This window comes from Leptopilina boulardi, unplaced genomic scaffold (genome assembly GCF_019393585.1).
Source record: "Leptopilina boulardi isolate dan_hultmark-lab unplaced genomic scaffold, ZJU_Lbou_2.1 LbouV2_316, whole genome shotgun sequence".
NCBI classification, from domain to species: Eukaryota; Metazoa; Arthropoda; class Insecta; order Hymenoptera; family Figitidae; genus Leptopilina; species Leptopilina boulardi.
Window position 1 is genome coordinate 3,913,777 of NW_026137881.1, and position 6,000 is coordinate 3,919,776.

The following is a 6,000-nucleotide window of genomic DNA, read 5'->3' on the forward strand; positions in this document are numbered from 1 at the left end:
GCTTCAGGTGAAATCATAGTGTAAAGATAATCCTTGTTGCACATCTCATCTCCATACATGCTATTGAAAATCATTTGCCATCTCACATTGCGGACTTTCTTCACGAACATGTTTCTGCGATCGGGGCGAGAGGAGGATTTATATTATATATTTTTTTTTTCGACTAACAAAAGGTCGTTAAAAATCCGTTAGATATGGCTGTCAGATAGACGCGGTTTCCTAAAGAGAGAAGCTCAAGTTGAGTTCTTTTGTGCGTGATTTGAATGCAATCTGGGAGCTAATCTCCGATCAGTGTCAAGAACGGTAACGTGATCCGACACTACGTGTGATGCAGGCTCAATATATATATATATATATATGTACAGCTTTGGCGAAAATGCAATCCCTTCAACAGTCTATGTACTCAGTATAGGTAAAACTTGTAGGGGATTTACAAACTACAATCTTGTTGAATATGTTGCATGCTAATTTTCAACCTGTCGAATTTATTTTCTATTTAATTTAAATTAATTTTAAATAATGAAAGGATTTTTGTTTTTTTTTTTTTTTAAAAAAACTACTACGATTAGAATGAAAAGCTTATCACTCTTGTAATATCTCTGTATTCAGCGTCCCGCTTCGGAAATCCTCGAGCCGTTTACATTGTTCGACGAGCGTCAAGAGTCGCGCCACCCTTGCGTGCAGCCAAGCGCTTGTACACCTATATTGCAATGGAGTACCCACACGATGCTGTCACAAGTGCTCACACGTCATTGTGACATTGTGAGCGCCCACAGGAGTGTGAGGAACCAGTTGTCGAGGGCAACAGCTGCTCGACCCATAACCCACATACATCACCACACGTCATTGTTGGCCATGTATTATTCGATACAGGTATGTATGGGGACGTGAGGCACCTCGACACGAGGCACGCAGCGACCGTAATAGAGGTAATATAGGCATATGTCACCATAGTCCTGAAAAGAAGCATTCAATAAGATTTTTATATAAGACGTATTTATTGCCTGAACTGATCAAAATTTCCCTTAAACATGTATGTTATGATATTCGTTGTATATAAAATGTTGAGAGAACTTGTATGCCTTGATATGAAATTAAGAGAGAATTCGAGTATTCGTGATGTTTGACGAAAAGGGCAATTTGGAGCAATTTTCTGGTTACGTTTTAGTAACTTAAAAAAATGATAGGTTTATTAATTTATTCATCATCTAGTATGAAATACTTTTTAAAAATCCCGACTTCTAAAAAATGTGCTGAGTACTATTAATTCCTCATTTTGGATCACGATTTTATCCCTCCTGTTATGAGGATAAATATTTAAGGCTTCAAATTCCTAGCAAACATTATACAAACTATCGGAAACTTCACAGTTTTTGACAACTTCAGAAGAAGCCAATTTCATTACTCCATATTATGTTAACTGAACCTTGATCCCCGCAACATGTCTAATTATGAATAGCATCACTGAAATTAATAAATAAAATTTTTTCTATTCCGTTGAATATATATTAAGATACTCTATCACTTCATATTGCACTTAAATCCTCGAGCTGAATCGTCACAATAAATGATTGCGGTTCCTCTCCAAACGGAATTGAAAGAAAAATGATAAATCGTTGCCTCGGTGAGGATAATTTAGGTGCCAATGCCAATTCCATCTGCAATCTAACATCGAATTCAAAATTTATGAGCATTATCGATTACTTTATTTTTCTTGAATAAAGGGATAATATTTGTCAAAAGAACCAAGCAAATCTCATGCTATTTTACTTTTCATCCCTCGTGAATAAGATTCCAATTTGGAAGTTGTTCTTGCAGTTTGAAAAGCACCCAGCGCCTCTTCATTCTTCTCGTATTTGACAGAGGGATGGGTTTAGGTCCCCGAAGCGGAAGATAAAACGCGATTCCATTTTCCCGCGCGGCAAAGTAACTTCCCTTCCCCCTTTCTTTAGCAGTTTCAATATGAAACAGTGAATAATGCATGACGGTGGATCATGCCGCCATCGTCACGCAGCTCACATCTTTCGCGATGTAAAACTCGTATAGGTTTGAATAATGAGAAGTTGTAAGCACGATATATCGCTACAGGGCTACTGGCTTTTGATGCCGGTTTTCTCCATGGAAAATCTACCCTACTCATTTCATATATCGTACTTGATTTATTAACTGGTTTATCGTACCTCATTTTTCAATTTATACGTAAAACGATCATCCAACCAATAATACGTCTCTGAGAAGGTTTATAATCTTTTTTTTTCATTGCAGGTGCGCGGTTAATATATTCATACATCATCGTATATCGTTAATGACAATAATAACGAATAATTATTAGCCACCGGTGTAAAACGTTGTCTATCCTTATCGAAGAAATGTCGTGTCATCATCGGGATCTTTTCAATCTGATATATCGTTTAACCGTAAAGATCAAAGAGGGAAGATTAAAGTGACGGTTAATCAGTAATGCTTTCAAGAAATCCAAGGAGTGACCATAAAACTATTTTATCTAATATCTTAAAGAATCAAATAAAAAACAACAGATTAACATTTTGAATTTTTCCAAAATGGACCTTAAGTACAATTTTGTATATTGATTTATTCATAATTGAAAACCCAAAAAAATATGATTTTCAAGAAAATTGTGATATTAATCGTAACATTTATTTCCTTGGAAGGTGTAAAACTTCACATGGAAAAGATGTTTCTGATGATTCTGGGCTTTTATCAGCCTTGGATTTAAGGGGTGAACGGAGTGACTCCCCGAAGGCTAGTTGTAATGTATATGTGAGCGCGTGCAATGCATTCGCCATTTACTTTGAACTGCTGAAGTCTCATCTTAAACTTAAAACCCTATCCCGTGCCATCGTGCCATGCTATCGGGTCTCATGTCTCGCAATGAAGATAACCATCGCCTCGTTACACCTCGCGGCAAACGTGTAAAAAGAAGGCATCGCCACCTAGTCGGATCAAGAAACCAGATAGAAAGAAGGCCAACTTAAGCCGACACTATTTGAAGCTAATAGTCAAGAGAGAGAGATTTTACGCAACCTCCTCGCTTTTTTGCTAACCCAAAAGTAATCCTCTAATATATTATGTCAGGAAACGTAATCACCGGATTCAAGGAAGACAATTCTCTTAGGGAAGAATCTAACCTTCCACAATTTCTTGTGTGTGTAACTAATTCAAATCTTGTTATCGAAACCGATGGAATTGCAATTATCTTATTATTAAATTATTTACAAGGATTCTAGTATAAGCCATTCTTTATTGAGATATGTAGATCTTTTATTTAACTTTCTAGTTTTTGCGCATAAATTCTCTATTAAAAATTAATTCTGCAAAATCTAATTGACGTTAAAAAAAATTTTATTTCTATGATTTATTTTTATTACAAAAATTCTTGTTAATCTGAAAGGGAAGTGACTCTAAATCACAACGATTATAGATGGTCACTTTTTAATTAAGATGGTGGATAATGCAACCGACTGCTGAGAATTTGTCTTCCTTTTTTGTGAAAATCCTGTAGAAGTACTGGGGATCAATTATGTAACTTTTTCCGTATTTTACATTTCAATTTTCTTTTTCCACATTCCGTGTGTTCCTAATTCTGGTCCCACATTCCGGAATATGGAAAGTGGAATCCAGAATACGGAATGCGAAATCTGGAATCCGGAAAAAGTTACGCAATTGACCCCCTGTTACTCTGCCCGATTTCATACTCAAGTTCGACTTAGAAGAATCTCTGTGTCAAGTATTAAAAGTTTCTACGTCAAGAAGAACTCATCCAAGTATTTAAGGCTTTGCCTTATTTCCTATAACATTTGGAAATCATATTTTCTGAAAGAATTCCATTATTTGGGTTATATCACGGTCAACTGAACTCTGTATCTGTGGCCATCACCAAGGCCCGTCAACCTTCCTGTGAGCTCATAAGCGATATCTGGTACCAGCAGTTCCTTCCAATATTTAAGGACACATCAGTGGTGCGCGCTTTTTCATACATCTCACTTCTAAATTTTTAAGGTATGTCGTAACACTTTTTATTTAAATCCGTATAAAAATTTGTAGTAACCTTTACATTTCTTGTTGCATTGGAACGCTGACTTCCTTCATTTTCAAGACTGGTTGCTTGATCTCAAAGATCAATTTTATAACTCTAAATATCTGTCTAAATAAACTTGTAATCTTGTCATTAAAAATCAATATTCTATTTCTTACCTGTACCCTTAGCTAAGAACCTTCTGCTCTGTAAAATGAAACAGAATAATTCACTGAATCACCGAGCGGATAAAAATAAAATATTATCTTTTTAGTTATTTTCTCTATCTGAGACGTAACACTCTTTAGAAGATCAAAAAGCAAAGGAGAGATTAATATGTTTATTGAAAGAGTGTCTGTATGTGTGTTTGCCTTGTTTCTTGACGTTTTCTCTCTACAAAATCCGCTGAGGCATGCAAGATATCAAGGCCCCCCCTGGCAGAAATGATGATGATGATGATGATGATGATAGTATTGGGTGCTGAACGGGGTGCTGAACGTTAATTTGATTTTCTTCGCCGCGTTTCTGTTTCGAGGACGCGATGTCGAGCGTTACGTGTCTGTGAAAGACGGGATCAGGCAATTTATCAATCCACGAGAGAGTGAGAGAGCGAGAGAACGACTCCTGGCTGGGTGGGCAATTTAACAAGATTGATGTGAGGCCGACATGCCACAGTTTGGTGGATTGCTGCCAGGGTATAACCAGCAGGGAGGGGAGAATAACGTGTGAGCGACTGATTATTAGGAATCACGCAGACCGGCTCAGAATCATTAAAATCACCACACGCTGACGAAGATTGCTAATGCGCGCTTGCCTAGAGGGCTAGCCGTCAAGTTTATATGCCATCATTTAAACACAACCTATATATAGTGCAAACCACAAGTGTCATTAACTTCCTGAACGAGTCAGATTTACATCGCGTTAATTTGAATTTTCCAGAGGGATAATCATAAAATTATCTCTGATGATTAAAAACTGCTGACATATTTATGGAAAAATACGTTTCGGAGAATTAATTTAAAACAATTTGTAATTATGAACAATGCCACACGATTAAGTGGAAACAGTAATCTTCAATATTTTATTTTAAACCTGTTTTATTTACAAAGCGGATGGCTTCGAACTAAGGGAACAGGTGGGAAACAGAATGCTTTTGTTAGATGAACCAAAGGTTTGTTTATTTTTCACTTTTACAAATATCTCTCGTAGAAACTAGAAGGTTGATTTTTGTCTAAATATCTAGAAAGCAGAATTAAACACTTAGAACTTAGAATTAAGATTTATGAAGTAAAATATAAATCGAAATGACTTAATTTAATTTAAAATGTAATTTTTGTTCCTCCTGAAGTCAATCGGTTGAAGAACGCCCCAATATTGGCGGTAGAATGGCTTGAGATTATTGAAGAACTAACGTTCGCGGAGGAATGGTTCCAAGAAAAACTGCCTCAAAGCTGGCAACATCCAAATAGAGCAAAACTGGCTCAAAGCTGGCGGAGATCCCAATAGAGTAAACTGGCTCGAAGCTGGCGGAGATCCTAATAGAGTATGCTGGTTCAAAGCTGGTGGAGATCCCAATAGAGTAAACTGGCTCGAACCTGGCAATTGACGTTGAACTTGAATAACTTCTTGAATAAGAGTTATTACTGCTCTCTGGGCAGGAGTTTTATTTGAGCGTAGACACTTTTATCAAGATATATAATTTTGATTGAAGTCTCATCGCACAGGAAGTGGGATATGTTTACGTCAAATTAACTTAGTAAACACTTTCCGCCTCTCTCTCTCTCTCTTTAAATACATATATGTAATTATTTCCCAATTAATATCTCGTTACCACGAAACTGATTAAAGCCGTGATTCTCTTTTTTCAGGCAACACTCCTCAGCTCAATTATGAAATTATATATTGCCGCTGTAAATGGCATCACGTCAATTATATTATTTACCGAGAGACTCTTCACATCCTGT